The 16,649-nt window shown below is 40.5% G+C and overlaps 1 protein-coding gene across 3 annotated transcripts in view; it reads left to right on the top strand.

Annotated features, from left to right (window-relative positions):
* The first annotated feature begins 135 nt into the window (after window positions 1–135).
* Window positions 136–16,649, top strand: part of GARRE1 (granule associated Rac and RHOG effector 1) — a 55,461-nt gene continuing 38,947 nt past the window's right edge. The window contains exon 1 of one of the 3 annotated variants that reach the window (XM_015640117.3): window positions 136–284. The gene's annotated coding sequence lies outside the window, so the exon portion shown is untranslated. Of the gene's footprint in view, window positions 285–4,875; window positions 5,016–16,649 lie in introns of those variants that run through there. The other 2 variants (XM_015640115.3, XM_015640116.3) reach the window with 2 other exon arrangements.

Below are 16,649 nucleotides of genomic sequence, written 5' to 3'. Positions count from 1 at the left end.
AAAGCCCGGCCGGGCTCGGGGCTCCCGGGCCCCTCCGCACCCCCGGCCCGGGGCCTGCGGGCAGCAGCGTCCCCGGCCGCTGCAGGGGCTGCGTACAGATTGTTCACCTGATGCGAGCTGCAAGTGCCGCTTGTTGTTGCCGAGCCTTATGTTGTCTGCATATGGTAGCTGCCAGCAGAAGAGGATAACGCATTTTGGGCTGTAGCTTAAAACTTTACTAATGTTCCCTTGCTTGTCCCTGCTTGAGGGGTTTTATCCGTTTGAGCGGAGAGGAAATGGTAGAGGTATGTATTTGTCGGGTGGATGTCGGCTTAGGACCTTGAAAGCAGTCAGAAGGTCTTATTTGTTTGTTTGATGTGAGATTATAAACCCTGTTACAGGTATAAACCGGCCGTTATTATTATCATTGCTGTTTTTATAGAGGCACAGGTGTCTGGCCATACCTCAGTGGTGCGTGGCTGCAATAAGCTCGGTGCTAGAGTGGCTCATGCGGTGCCTTCGGAGGCACACGCAGCTGGCACAGGGCTGAGGCTTGGTTCCCAAAATGGCACTGCATCTCTAACTGCCGGGGTGGCTGTTGGACAATCTCAAATCTACAGCTTGTGCATTTTAAGGCGGTTGTTGCTGGATGTTTCTGTTTTCCTCAGCCCGGTGCTGTCTGCAAAGAGGTAGTGGTGCTCTTGAGGAGCTGATTTTGTATTCTGTGGGCACAGGCGGCTGAAGCTCCCCTTCCCTCACCTCTCTGAGGTGTGTGGTATGTGTTGTGTGGCTCCTGGCCACATGAAGGTTTTGGTGTGCAGCTCATGGGATCAGCAGTGTTGGCCCAGTTTGGTGCTGTTTGTGTATCGTGGGCACCAACATCATTTTGCACTTGGCTCGAGTCTTCTACCAGGCAATGTTTCTACAGAAGATAAAGCTGGACCCTTCTGTAAAGAATGGTTTGTTTTCTGAGTTCAAGACTTGTAGGAGGTTTTTCTTTCTTCCTGTATTTTCTGTTCTTTCCTTCCCAGCAGAACTTTCTAAGTATTTAATCTGTGTTTGTGGTGAAGGTATGTTTCAGGTCAAATGTACGTGTTCCTTGGTCACTGTAAGGCAGGAATGCTTCTGCTGGCCTTCCTCATTCTGCATCAGGAGTTACTCAGGGTGGTTAGGAAACTCGAAATAATGTGTACAGGGAATATTTTTCTAGTTGAAAGTCTGTTCTGAGACTCTGAAATTTGGCTAACAGGTAAATAATCCCTCATGAAATATAATAAGGCAGTTATAGGCTACTGACATTTAAAAGTGAAGTCTAGGTTTCTTCTTCTTCTCGTGCATCAGCTTGGATTTGGTCACTGGCATCTTGTTTTTTTGAGGGTGTGCAGTCTCCAGCTTGAGATCTCTATTCCCTACTTCTTCCCACTATTTATTATTTTTCAACACCACTTCTCCCTCAGCATACAAATGATGGCTGGATTTTCTTTGCAGTAAAACAATTGTATTTTTCTGTCCTAAGTAAGCTTTTTCTTTAAACCTGACACTGACAGTCATTTTACTGCCACTTGCTTTACTCAAAACAGGGTTATGTCAAGAGAAATTGTGCTGCTGCTTTTGTTTATGTGGTAGTACTGTAATAGGAAAAGACTTGTTCTTGGTACAATGAATGCTGGTACACCAGAAATCCTGCTAATGATAGTGATTAATGGGTGCTGCTCAAAATAGCTTTCACTGCTGATATGACTAATTGTGCTGTATGAAAAGAGCCCCTTTATTCCCAGTAATCTCAAGGTGTTTCTAGAGTTTTGGAGAAGTGTCTGATCAGTGCAGACAGATAACTGCACGGGGAGATGCAGAAGTTGCTGGAGTGTGGCAGCTCTCAGGAGCTTGCTGTTGTGCTGCAGGACCAGTTGGGGCTGAGAATGAGTACTTTCTTGTGGTTGTAGGTAGACAGAATATTATTACTGGAATTGGGTGTTAGCCAGTGGAACACCCTACGTGTTGCAGACAATGCCAGGGTATTGTTAGTAGCTACAGAAGGCATTTATATCATACATGAAAGATGACATTTCCAGCAGCATGGGTAACCTCATCACAGGGCATTGTGCTGGGGCTGGCGCTGCTGCCCTTGACAAAAATCTGTGTTGCAATTGCTCTGCTCCTCCTAGAGCTTGGTGATGGCTCTGGATACCCTTCCCAAGCCTTTGGACAACAAGTGATGCTGCAGGCAATCCCATGCTCCTGGGCCGTGGCACATTCCAGGTTCTGTTTGGATTTTGTATGTGCTGGAAACTTAATGGGGACTGTGGATTTAAACCATAGCAGGTCCTGTGTCTTGATATGTGTAAAATCTGAAATTCTGGCTTGTAGGATAAAGAAATATTTTGAAAATTTAGGAGAATATGCTAGAGATGGGTTCCAAACTCCCTGAGAAGAAGCTTGAAGTTGTGCTTGTTGCACTTCTGGCTTTGTGTTTCTTCTCTTCTGCTCTTTATGTACCTCAAGACAATTTTACATCAGGAGCTGTTGAGACATTTGTTCTTTCAGCCATCAAAGAGACCCTTAAGGTGTCTGTGGGAGAATAGGACACATTCCATTCACAAATTCCGCTTTGCCAGGTTAGTTGCCAGTTTGGTCTGATAGGATTCCAGTCTTGTAGTGTTCTGTGGATAAACTGGTTTAGTCCAGTCCTTGAATTTTGTCAAAATGGTGATTAAAACAAGGAAAGAAAAAAAGGTTTTTTTAAATGAAACTTCAAAATTATAATTTTGGTGGTAATGAGGTGTGTTTCACTTTGAAGAGCTCTAATGTGACAAGACAAATTGTTTTGAGAACTGCGGTCTTGGAATATCAATCATGTCTTACCCTGCTGTAATTAATGAATTAGTGTGTTTGTTACTTAAGATAAATTTTGGGGACTTGATCTGTGTGGTTCTGTTAAGGTCACAAGCTTTGCATGAGGCAAACCAACTTCCAGGGATTCAGGCTGGAGCGCTTTGGAGTAAAAGAAAAAAGGAGTGATTGTGAGAAAAAACAGAATAGAAAGTTTAGAAATGCTGGTCAGACGTCGAAGAATGACAGAAAAGGGGAATGCAAAGGACTCCAGGTACAGCTGGGGGAGTCCTGGGATGTCTGAGTGCATGGGTGGGTCTGAGGTGGGAGTAGCTGAGGCTCTGTGAGGCTTCCAGGCATCTTTGAGAGGCTGTGCAGCACGTCAGGCATTTTCCCAGCTGTGATCCTGCATTCCATCGATGGCAAATTGGCTTCAGTCTGGTGATAACATACGGCAGCTTATCCAACTGAAGTTGGAAGTGTGATATTCTAGGACTTGGCTTTGAAGAACCATTTTCACTAAGGAAATAAATATTCTTCCTTCTAAGGAAAGTCCTCGTAGGAGAACACGATAGCACTGGTAGATAGATTTTTTTTTTTGCTGTATTAGTTAAAAAGCAAACCAAAAATTTTAAAAATAATTTATGCTGTAGAGTAACTGCCCATGTTTTACTGTCAGGGTCCCATCAGACAAAGTAATGCCTTGGGAATTATTTTTATTATTATCTTTACAATACAGCCCTAAATTGTGACCAATTCCTGCTTATATTTTTAGTAACATTTTCTCTCCGAAATATCTGATGAGTATTTTCTGGTTTAGGCTAGCTAGATTTTCACTGTTCCTTCTTTATGGGCTTTTGTTGCTGCTTTCCTAACAGTTTTCTGCTTTTTCAAGTGGTTGGGGGGTTTGGGGTTGATGTGACTCTGTTTTGCTTTATTGAGTCATATTACAGTGGGGTCCTTGTTAGGCATTAACATTTTCTGATAAGCATTTCTGTTACAACAGCATTGCACAAGACAATTGTGCAAATTGCACAAGATTCTTTGGAAAATTTCAGCAGGGAAAGTCTTCCACCACCCTGTCAGTCACTCCTCGTGTTGAGATATTCTATTTTTGTTCTTTCCTGGTACTACCTATGTGCTGGTTAGAATGCTGTAAGGGAACATGTCAACTGGCTGTTTAATAACAGTATTTTAGGTGTGACTCTTGTTTAGTTGTGCACTCAAAGTTGACATTTAAATGGTACTGTCCAATTATAGAAAATTCCTTAGACTCTGTGTCGCGTACTCTGCAATCTGGGAACAGAATAAATCTCCTCTACCTAAACAGCTTCTGAATGTAAGAGAAAGTTTGTTTCCCTTGATAGAAATAATAAATATTAACTTTGTTTCTTTAGTGCTTTATTTTAAGACATTTTGGGAACTCTAAAGCAGTGTATAGAATGAGTTGTAGAGGAGAAGAGCAGGAAGAAGGGACGGTGCTGGACCATGTTTCCATTTCTCCACAGGCATCTCTAGTGTGATTCATTCATGTGAGGGTTGTCTACCAATGAAATTTATCTCTAATCCTGTCAGTAACTGGGTGTTTTTAGTTTCCCAAGTAGATTCCATGACTGTCATTCCTGGTATGTTTGTGAGTTTCTGGATGGTGTTGGGAATTCCTCTGGATTTGCCGGGGTAAAACTAGATCCTTTGAAGTGTGTCCATGTGATTTGTTTCATACCAGGAGCGATGTTCCTAGGTACTTTTTAATGAAAGTTGAACTTCCTGCACTTCTGTACATATTACAGAAGTTGGCTGTGTACATGGGAACACTTTGAGTCCAAGCACAAGAACTTCCCTGGAGAAAGATAAAGCACCTGAATGTCTGCAGCTCACATTCCAGGAAAATCTGGAGATCTTTTTCTAAGAGTCTAAGTACAAGGTATTATTTTTAAAAGTTCTTTAAAAATATTTGAAGCTGGCAATCTTATCCTGAAGAATCCAGATACTCTTTTTATATGATCTTGTAACAAAATTGCTGAAAAGCAGAGAGAGCTGTAGTGCCTGGGAAGGATGCACACAGAGACACTCCTCTTCTTGAAAGACTCTTCTCATGTCTGCATCCTCACAGGTGCAGTAAAAGACTGGGGAATCACAGGGGAAGGATCACAATGGGTAAATGTAATTCTGTGCCACACCAAAAGATTTGAGGAAACCTCTTTCTGGTGAGTATTTAAAAATATTTCTCGAATGCTATTTGCAAGCCTTGCACCAGATGGTATTGTATTATGTGGAAGGAGGAGGAGGGTACCTAAAAATGCTATTCTTCCAGTTCTGTGTGTTCTTCTTCAGGGGAACTTCAGTGTAGGATGAGTTTGTCATCTGCAAATGCTCAGAATAAACCATGTTTGTCAAATGCAGGTAAAAATGAATGCAGGTGTTCATCATTTGTTAGAGGCCTCCGTGTTTTGTAAGAGATGGAAAGATCATGGGGAGAGAAGATCCTTGGTGGGAGGGGGGAGTAGCAATTCTGCTTGTGTTTAGTGGTCTGCAGTTCTTGGTCCAAGCAGGAGTTAAGGCCAGGTGGTGCAGAGTAGTGTTAACTAAAACTGTGCAAAGATGTTGTTGCAGAATCCTGCTTCATCAGTGCATGTTTGTGAGCTGCAGAATTAACTTTATTTAGCCTCTTACCAAATACATGGTTAAGTGTTTGTGGTTTCTTGGCTGAGCAACACAGCTTGCAAATATTTAAATATTAAGGTAACAAGATCAACCCTTTTTGCTATAAGAGATGAGCATTTGCAAGCAAGTGATGCAATCAAAAACTTTAATGTTGTGATGAAAAATTCGAATTCTGCTGAATATGCATGTATTCTTTAGGAAAAACTGAAACCTTTAATTTACTAAATAAAAAAAGAGAATGCAGAAACTTGGTAATGATCAGAATTTTGTTTTACTGAGTTCAGTTGTGCGTGATGCAGATGAAACCAAGAGTGCTGTTGTTGGCAGGAGAGCAGAGGTTTGAGTGGGTACTTGGACATTCTTTATGTACAGAGAGCAAACTTGGCATGCTTTAGTAATTCACAGTACAGTACAAATAAATTGTCCTTCCAGCAGTGTAAATAGATGCACATCTTCTGATAGAAATGAGGTTAAGGCTTTGGTAGTGTTACACTTGTTTTGGCTGTTTCTGAAGAGAAGCTGCTGAAGTTTATGTATAAAAGAGCAGGGTAAACTAAAAATTAACTAAACTAAAAATTAAATTTCCTAAAATAATGGAAGTGTACGTGAACTTCTAATTCTGTGGCTTATTTTTGTTTTATGCTGATGAAAATTTTATGGAGTTCTGGAAGGAAATGCCAATTGTTAGAACGAAACCCTGAAAAACAGAGCATGTTATAGCAACACTGCTTTTGGGAATATGCTTGGTCCTGTATTGAAATGTTGGAAAAGTCCCTACTCAAAAGAGTCTTTCTGTCTGTCTTGTATTGCTTTCAGAAGGAGAATGAAAACATTTTTTTTTGAGCAATCCTATTAGATCTAATCATAAACTTCTTTGTGTAAACATTGCAATAATTTCCAGGGCAGCAGATTGTGATGTTGAATTCAACACTTTGACCTCATTCCAGGCCCAAAGAGGAGTAAACATTTGAAAGCTTCAGGCAGGTATTATAAAATAACTTTGATAAGCAGCAAATTTTATATAAAATTTGCCTATGAATTTACCACACACTTACTCACACCTTCATCTTAGCAAAGATACAGTACAGACCCAGGCTGTCAACCCTAATTTAAGTGTTGTCTTTCCCATAAATGACTATTTCAGTTTTGAGACCAGTGCTGGGTTGTGGGACAGTACATGGTCTGGTTTGGCACTCTCTGGTCAAGTGCACTGGGAGTTTTTTCCTTGTGGAAAAGTGGTACGTCTGATCCGTGCTATTTTGAAGTAAATCTGTTGCTTGGTTTAGTGGTTAGAAAAGTTCTTTGACTGGGTAAGTGAATCCATTGCTCTGCAAATGTTTCTGGATATGAAATCTGTTGAAAACCACTAATGATACATTTTTTGTTTTTGTATAGGAATGTTACATTTTTGTGGTGGTGAATTGGTATGATAGATTAAATCTGTAGTTGACACACAAGATTTAGGGCAATGTTTTTTGGGTAAAGTGCATTTTCTTTCTTTGAAGATGCAGCAGGAAAAGAGTTTGTTTGGGGGTTTTTTTTCCAATCTTAGCTTCTGGAATGGTTGGGTTGTAGGAGGTTTGATGGGGATTGTCTGATGCAGTCGGACAAATGAATAACAGACCATGTTTTGCTCTGTACTTGTGCTTCTGCTGAACAAGGGTTAGAAGATGAGAGCTCTTCTGTGTGTGCCCTCCTTTTCCATGTTACAGTGACCATCAGGCCCCTGTCAGATCACAGGAACAAACTGAGGAGGAGCCAGGTGGTTCTGTGTGTTTGGGCACATTTCTGAAGGGTGTTCTTTGCTCAGATGTGTTGGGTGAACACAGTGTGGGATTTGCTGGGGCTCAGGGCAGCAGAGGGCAAGGCTGAGGAGCTCCCCTGGCTTTAAAGTACAGTCTGTAAGTTTAATTTGTTGTTAAACAGCTGCAGTTTGCTGCTTGTGCAGTGCATTGATGGGGGAGGTTGTGACAATTTGCGGTGATTTTTAAATGACGCTTCTCAAGTCAGATTCTGGGGATGTGTCTGTAGGTTGGTGTGTTGCTGTTCTTCAAGCTCCTCTACCCTTACCCCCTTATTCATTATTCCCTTGCACTTAGGGGGATTATTGATGGAAATGTCTGTCTATACTGCCTTCTCTTCAGCATCTTTTGCTGTGTTTCACTTGCAAGGCCTTCATGGGCTTTAACTTTGTGCAGTGTGAGAACTGAAGAAGACTACTGCTGGTTTTATATGACTGACAATGTTTGGCTTGATGTTGTAGTTTTTTCCTTTTCCTGAGACATTCACATTTTTATGGGCTTGTTTTCAGCTTCACATTGCAGCTGCTGGGTGCTTTTCTCTGTCTGATGTAATATGTTGTTACCGGTATTTTAAGTCGTGTTCTGAAACAGGAGAAAATTAGGTATTTCAGTCAGTTGCTTTCTGCTAAAAAGTTGTGTCTGTATTTTGTTCTGAAATTGTTGTAGGACAGATGAGGCAGCTTCTTTCCAAAAATTCTTGTGGTTTCAGGGAGGTAATACATTGTGTCTTCTTTGCATATGTGCTATTTGATATATTCTGATCTGGAACATGAGTTTTCCTCTCTGCTGTGTGGTTGTATTTTGCTGCACATAAAATGAAAGACCAAGAAAAACAAGGGGAAGTATAGCTTACAAAATTTTCAGCACTACATAATAAGGCTCATTTTCCTTTAACTTAAAGCTTTGTAAGTGATCCAGTCTTCATAATCACGAGTGTTCCTAGGAAGGTGTGCTGTGTTTTGATTCAGATGTTCAGTGTGTTGAAGAATAAATTATAATATGAAGGTAGGGCATCTTGTGTGCTGTGTCTATGCTAAATATTTTTCTGTAAAATGAATTCTAATGTGAGCAAAGTTAAACTGGTATAATTTGGAACAGTAGACTTGAGGCAAAAATGCAAGTAGTTCTGTGTGAATATTGATTATTGTGCTCGGCAGCATGTGAAAAACCTCATCGTGCCTCAGAGCACTGTTGCCTTAGTGGACTTAAAATCCCTTATTTAGCTGTTGCTAAGGATTTGTGTTGAGGGTTTTTTTAAATTTCTTTTTACTTCCCACCATTGACCTAAGTGCTGCAGTTCACTGGCTTTCCCTGCCCTTACACTGTCCCAGGCAAGGAGGGTTTTCACCAAAGGATGGTGAGTTTCTGTCTGAAACAGTCCAAACCTGGAGATCTCAGGAACCCACTTAACAAAATCTGAAAAAAAAAAGCAGGGAATGGTAATTGCAGCTGTAGAATAACCCTCAGAGGAGGGAATATGACTTAAATATATCAGTGTGTGTCCTCAGGTGTTAAGATGCCTTTGTCTTAACTGTGGGGTATTCCGGCACAGCAGGTCAGATGTTGTGTACCTCTTTGGTAAGAGCCAGCATTTAAAGGACTAATACTTCAACAGTGATGCTTTGTAGTTGATGTGAAGGGAAGAACTGGCTTTTGTTTTCACTGGTGAAATGACTTTTTACCTAAAACTGCTGCTTCATGTTCTTTTGGAAGATACTGCCCCATCCTGGAGCTCTGGTAAGCTGAAGGTTGAGGCAGGTACTTGTGGCTTACTTCACTTACATTGCACTGCCTCTCCTTTTTTTGTTTTCTTTGTTCAAAAAGCTGGGTTTTGTTAAATACGAGAACACTGTCATAAGAAACATAGCAAAGCAACTGCTCACAGTCATTAACTCAGTAAGTAATTGAGACTATTCAATGTAATCTCCTGAATTACAAACATTAGGTAAAAAACCCTTTCCTCTATGAAAAACAAGCTTAAATCTGTCACTTTTCACAAGAGCATGTAGTGATATGACAAGGGAGAATGGCCTTTGCTGAGGGAGAGTAGATTTATATTAAATATTGGTAGGAAATTATCCCCTGTGGGGTGGAGAGGCCCTGGCACAGAGTGCCCAGACAATGCTCCATCCCTGGAAATATCCAAGGCTGGGTTGGATGAGCCCTTGGAATAACCAAGGATAACTGGGATAGGGGAAGGTGTCCCTACACATGGCAGGGGTGGGCTGAGATGGGCTTTAAGGTGTTTCCAACCCAAACCATTCTATGAATTCAGGATAAGTCAGGTATTTACAACATTGGTATGTGGTAAAAACATCAGTGCCACAAGATTTTTTAATTGATGCTTTTTCTCGAGTAGTTATCTTCTAGCTACTTACTAGTAGTGATTGCTTAATATAACATTGAAATAATTTTTATTAGTAGCAAGTCAGTTCTGACTAATAAAAATTGATTGTTTTCACCAAAGTGTGGACAGAGAAATGACTCTTATACAGAGTGTATGTTTCAACTTCAGAGGCAAAGAAATAACAGCATAATCACCTGAAAAATATGAAAAGCAGTCCATGGAATAATTTTCTGTTTCAGACAGAGAATAAAACATTAGCTGTAAGAGGAACTAAGGTTCCATTTTACAAGTGACTGTACTATTTACAGTGATTTGCTGATAGGTATGCAGCAACTCAGAAAGCAGCAGGGTGCTTCACTGGTATCATTTGAGAGCCCTAAAATATAGTTTCATCTTAATTTTGAATATTTTTTATATTGGTATGCTGTAAAAAACCCATCAGTTTCATTGCCAGGCACAGAATCATCTCGTTTTTTATGCTGCTGAATCCAGTCACTCTCCTTTTCTCCTGTGATTTTTTTGTTGTTGTTTTTACTTTTAGTTTAACTTTTTTTCCCCCCTGCTTTAGACTTCAATTCCCGTATAAAACTCTCCTGATTGTATGTGTTGCACAGTGAGGATTGGAATGTTAGCAGAAAGACGGGGAGAGGAATCTGCCGTGCTGAAAATGCAAAAGATTTCCTGTTGTTGTTACTCATTTTGGTGTGAGTTAGTGTCCCTGAGGCAGCTGAAGCACTGCTTCAACTCTCCTTGCTTCATGGAAATGCACAAGTGGTAGCAGAGGATAAAACCCCTTGATGTATCCAATAATACTGTGATTGTGGTTAGTCCCAGTTCTGTCTTTAGAACACATTGTTCCTAATAAAATAAATGCACAAAGTGGTATGGCCTGCTCCAGCTGCAGAGTGTTACTGGATGCATTGAAGGAAGGTAATTATTTTATTTATTTCTAGACTTGAAATTTTGTGAAAATGTCTCATTGAAATTCGACTCCCTCAGTAGGGAGAACGTGCATTGTGTAGTGTGAATGTTACAGGCATTGCTAGGTACATGCAGGAAATCCTTTTTTTGTATTGCTGTGGATAAAACCAAATCTATAAATACCTCAGTGTGTAGTAAGGATGCTTGTCTAATACTGGGGGGTTTAAGCTGGCTGGAGTTAATGTAAAAGTAGGGAAGAGAAATTGAAGATGGACCAGTGTTGTTGAATTGGAAGCAAGACAGCAGGATATGTTTTTAGTGTTCAAAATTTGCAGAAAACGACAGACTTGATGTTATAATAGAAATGCAGAAAATAAATGTGGCATCCCTGTGTTTATGCATTCTGGTGTTCCTGAGAGGTTTCCACAGATACAGTTGTGGACTTATATAGAATATAGATATTGTAATTGCCTAACAGAATAATTCTAAAAGCAGAGCAAAATCCTTACAGAGCTGTAGAGGGAAGGAGATTTGGTAGGGTAGGAAGACATTTCCCTGTGCTTTCCCATCTAGCAGAGTGGGGAACAGGAGTGGATGGAAATCCTCCTGCAGAAGCGTTTGCTGTTTTGTTTGGTGGTGCTGTAGCCATTGGCACTTTGTGCTGCCACCAGTAATTCAGGGGCACAGGATATACAAGTTCAGGTTTTTGTCAGAGCCTGCCTAATGGGGGAAAAATGTGGAAGAAGGGGCATTATCTTTAAATAGAGAGCATAATAAGAACTGCAGTGGAAGTTCAAGCCTGAAATGTCAAGGTCTAGCAGCAGGGTTCTTCCCAGCCACTTCATTGTTCCCTGGGCTCTGTTACTGTGCTCCTTATCTTAAAGCAGATGCAAGGAGAATTTTTTTCTTAAATATTAGTTTCACTTACCTCCTCCAGAGCCATTGTGGAAGTTGTTTCCATGATATTGATTATGGAAGAGCGTGGGCATTGAGTTCTGTCCAAAATCAGCCTGGCTGAGCCATAAGTGCTGTGTGATGGTTCCACTGGGGCTGGAGGAAGCTGGAAGCAGTGAGGATGTGGGGATGTGTTAGCTGAGATCTGTGTTCAGACAAGATTGCTGCTGTGTTTCTGGAGGCTGGTGGATGTGCAGTGTCCTCCCAGCAGGTTCCAGGCTGCCCTGGCAGGGGAGCTCAGCCAGGTGTGCTGGGGAAGCTGGTGGCAGGTAGCAAAGTCACAGGGCACAGTGATAATTCAGTGTTTACCAGATCACACTGGTATCCTTGTAGATCATATTAATGTACTTCCTCATTTCAATTGAATTGTTAAATTAATTTTTAAACATTAGTTTAATGAGTGTGTTGCTAAATATCAAAGAAGCCATCAGGCACTCTGGTGCTCAGTTTCCATTTCAGCTCACTCCAGCAGGGACAGCGGTGATAACAGCACTGCTGCCAGCCCTTCCTGACTTACCTGGTGATGCTGGAGTGCTCCAAGGGAAAAGCTGATTTTTCAAAAAACAATTCTTAGCTTTTCTTTCAGAAATTTGTTAAAAATTGCTAAATTTTCAGTGAGCTTCAAAGCTTTTCATGCGCTCATTAATAATTTGAATGTTTCCTATAAATGATTGCGTGTTGAAAAGGTTGTTTTGACTTAGTTGAATGTGCATTGCATGCTTTAGTGGAAATGAAGGCACAGATCAGCATGCAGCTCCAGCCTGCATCAGTGACTGTGCTCCAGGAGCCCTTTCACTATGAAGTAATGATTTTTAAATGGTGTCACGTATGGATTCACTCTGGTACGACTTGGGCTTCATTTTTATGACTAATGAAGAATATTCTTAGCACAAATGAAGCCACCTATGCCGTGTTCCTGCAAGTTTATGGAAGATGGGAGTGGAAACAGTGCTGAAAAATTAAAGACTTTAATGCTGTCCTTGATGAGGACTTAGAATTGCTTCAGTACCTTTTATAGTAAAGGCAGAGACTGTGGGAGGATTAACTTATATTTATATTGACAAACAATATTCTATTATTTCTTTAAATTATACATTTTATTACTCTGGTGTTCATAAAATGCTTAATTAAGTCAATATTTTGAAGTAGCTGGGTTATTGGACAGTGCTGTTGTGATACTCTTTTTCCATTTGACTAACAGTAACCTTTTGAAAACATATTTTCACATATTTTCCTAGTGGCATGATAAATTTTTGTGGCTGTCATTCATTGACATGAGAATCTCAGTGAGGTTTTTTAAGATGCTTCAAGTCCTCATTTTGAGGTGGGGCAGAGAAGTTTTCAAATGTTGACCCTTAAGACTCAATGAAGTTACCATTGAAAATATGGGTGTACAACATCATGTTTTTGCTGAGGGATGAGACAGTCCTGACTTGTATTTCTTTATGTTCATAGTGTAATTTTATCTATTTTGTTTTTTTTAAAAGGAAAGAAAGTATTGTTATCCCCCAGGAGTCAGCTGGGAATGAATCTCATGGGCTGCTCCTGGGGGTGCTGTTCCTGTTGTTGATAACTTTTGTTTCATGATACCCAGTGTTGGATAAATATGTTAATGAGGTGACTCTTGACTCCCCAATTTCTCTGTTGTTTTTCAGTCCATTCCAAAATCCAGCTCTGCTCCCTTAAAAAGTTCTCACTCTTGGTTTTCTCTAGTCTGGTATGTGTTCACTTACCTACTTTTATTCTTAATTTCTGGAGGCTGTCCTCCCACTTACACTGTTCAGTTTGTGGGGAGCTGGTGAGAAATTCAAATTATGCCCTGCTGAGAATAGTTGGAAGCTGAAGGAGTGGGAGAGAGAAGTAGAAGAAACTGATGATATTTACTAGAACTGCCTATGCAAACTGGTGTGAAACAATCCATATTAATTGTTAAGGGCATTGATAAGGTACATATGTAAATAAATCAACATATTGTGTCATAGCACCTTATGTCATGGTTCAAGGATTATTCCTTTCTTAATTTTTGCTTCTGTGGTCAAGTTGTCCTGTAACTGATTATGTCTGAAATATAATTTAGAAGGTAATTTTGGGAAGTACTTGAGGCAATTTCTTTGCCCTTAGCATCTAGGCTGGCTAGATGTTTAATCAAGTTGTATCAGTATTGTTGGCCTTGTTTTGAAAGATTTGCTTCAGTCTTGGTGTGTTATGAATATTTTGGGGTCCATGGGAATTCCCTTTCTCCCCTCAGTGTCAGTGAGTTCCCTAAGGGGCAGGACCAGCTCAGCCTCTCCCTGCAGGGTGAGCACAGACCCAGCTCAGTGGTGCCCTGCACTCCCTCCTGCTCCTGGGATGCTTTTTGGGACCAAAATCCCTCATTTTGGGGTAGGCTCAGAGTGCTTGGTGAAAACCCAGACGTGCTTGTAGCTCTTGGCAGCTCCAAGAGTGCCTGGCCATGTCAGGCTGCAGCCTCCAGGCTTGGGATGCATCCTGGAAACTTCTTGTTTTTCAGCACTTGGGAGACAGAAGAACCTTTTTTCATTCCTCTGGGAGCTGTTCTGTATCAAAGTGCTTTTGTGGGAGAATTTGTTCATGGAAAAACATTTGCCCTAGCAACTACACAGATCAGGTGTAATTGGTAAAAATAGAAAAGAGGGTTATGGATAGTGGGCATTAATTAAAAGTGGAGATTTGACTGCTGCCATTGTGGCCTAGGTGAGTGTCTGGTCCAGTGTGCCACTTTTAATTGGCTTTGTTTAACAAATGTTACAGAATCAATGACAAACAAATGACATTTTTTGTCATTGCAAAAACCAAAACAAATCTAAGCAAAGGTCTCATAAATAGATGGTGTCAGGTGAGATTTGCTTTGTAACAAACCCCTGTAATTTGTAAGACTTTAGCTTAATGTCCACAGATAGTTTCTCAAGTATGAATAATTGCTGGAAGTTTATGCTCTGCATTGCAAACTGCCCTGAAGTGCAAATCTGTTGTATTTTAAGGTCTTTAGATAAACCTTCCAACAAATTAAGCTGTTTCATTGCAGCAGAGTACTGACAGTAGCATTTAATATCTTTTTCAGAGAAAGCTTTAAACCTATATTGTATAAATACATTGTTTCTAATGCTCTTAAAAGTAATGTTAACTTGTCCTCAACAAGAAACATATGGCTATAAATTCTGACATACTCCATGCACAGTCCTGACTGTCGGAAGCAGAGTGTGCAGTGTGGAGGATATTTAATTTAAAAAATTGGGATAAGGGTCGTGAATTGTATGCTAGAAATAGAAAATAAGATTAGAGGTTATGTTTCAGGCATGGAGCTGTCTCTGGGGGGGGAACAGAACAAGGTTACTTCAAGGTTTGGAGCCTGGCTGGGGGATGGGAGAAGGGAGGAAATCCAGCAGTGGCTAAAAATGGTGCCTGGGGGAGTTTGTAGTAATAAACACAATAGGAATTGCCAGGGTGAGGAATTGCCCTGATGCTGAGCCTTGTGCATTGTAGCCTTCTCCTTGCTGGTGCCAGCTTAGTCATGGGCAGTGCTTGGTACCACAGGGGGGGTCCTGGCACCAGCACAACCAGTCCTGGTGCTGAAAAGGTCGCTTTCTCTAAACCTGATCCTGGGGAAGTGTGTTTGGAATGGCCAGATCCATGGGAGATGCATCAGCTGGTATTGAGACATTGCTTAAATGTATTTGGCATCTTTGCAATGTCTCCTGGCTGGCAGAACTTTACTGTGTCACTGTTAATGCAGCAGAAAAGCCCTTTGTCAATAAAAGTTGCTGGGAAGGAGTGTCAGCATGGCTCGAGTTACCTAAATATCATTTAATTGAAGCTTAGTCTTTCATGTTGCTAATAAATTTTAAGTATAATTGACACATCAGAAAATGCCACTTAAAATTTTAAATGTTTCTCTCCTGTCTTTGTGGTTGTGAAGAAAATCCAGCCTTCTAAAGGAGTGTGGAGAGATGCCATAGCATGTGCTTGGTTAGGTGTGGGCTTGGGATCTTCCACTTGTGTGTGTGCAATGTTGGGACTTGGTACTTCAGGGGAGCACACCTGAGCTTTCAGAAAGATCTAACAAATAATGAAAGTTTAAATCTCCAGGTTTGCCTCTGGATGTTGTATTTCTACTGAATAGATCAATCCCATTGTGTTAATTTGTTTTATGGATTAAAGCGTTACATTTGTTTCTCTTTCAAAATGCATTATACCAGCATAAATATCCCATTGTATCCTCTGCTGCACAAAAGAGTTCTTGCACAACTCAGTGCAGAAATATTTGGCACATAACCTGGTGACAAGTCATGCCCATGATTGAGGGCTTAGTTGTTTATATAAAACTATCAGTACTTTTAATTTCAGGACATGGTAAAGTGGTGTGACTGTATTTTTTATGTTGTAGATTAGGATTGATAATTATTTAACTGCTGATGATTTTATTGGGAAATATTTGAGAGTTCTTTGGTGAATAATTTTTAACCTAAGAACAAGGCAATTTTTTTGAAGGGAAGAAATCACATTCCATCAGCTGTAGCCATCAGTATTTCTGTGCACATCATTCTGACTGCTGTGTGCCTTTCCCTGCTGTATAGTTAATGCAGCAGCTTAGAACCAGGAGGAAGGAGAGCACCAACAGAATTCCATGTATGCATTTGTTAGCAAAGAGTTATTTATACTCCTTGGTAGCATCTACACCAGCTTGATTTACCCAATGTGTAAATTTATTTCTGTTGAAAGAAGTTAAACTTCATTTTTAAGAATGTTAACTCTGTTTGGAAAGGAGCAGCAAAACAATTGGTAAAATATTAAAATACTTGTTTTTCTTAATAAAAAGAAAATAGATTTAATCAAGCTAGTCTTCATAGGAAAAACATATAAAATGTAAAGCCCAGGTAACTAATTGCTTTTGAAGAGAGAAATTTCTTACAACTTTCTGTGTAGGGAGTTGGGTGGAGGAGACCAAGGTTGCTGCAGAGTTCCTCAGCCTGCAGCTTTTTGATGTTGACCTGTGGCTTATTTTGGCATTTACATTGTGTGGATGAAAGGCAGCAAATTATTGTGTGGACTGAAATAGCAGGTGGGATTACTGGGGCAGCTAGTGGAGGGCACTGGAGTCTGGAGTCTGGGTGATGGGCAGGACGAGGATCCCTTTG

The sequence above is a fragment of the Parus major genome, chromosome 11, assembly GCF_001522545.3.
Source record: "Parus major isolate Abel chromosome 11, Parus_major1.1, whole genome shotgun sequence".
In the NCBI taxonomy this organism is placed as follows: domain Eukaryota; kingdom Metazoa; phylum Chordata; class Aves; order Passeriformes; family Paridae; genus Parus; species Parus major.
Note: the sequence above shows the minus strand (reverse complement) of the source record. Positions and strands in the feature narration are given on the sequence as shown.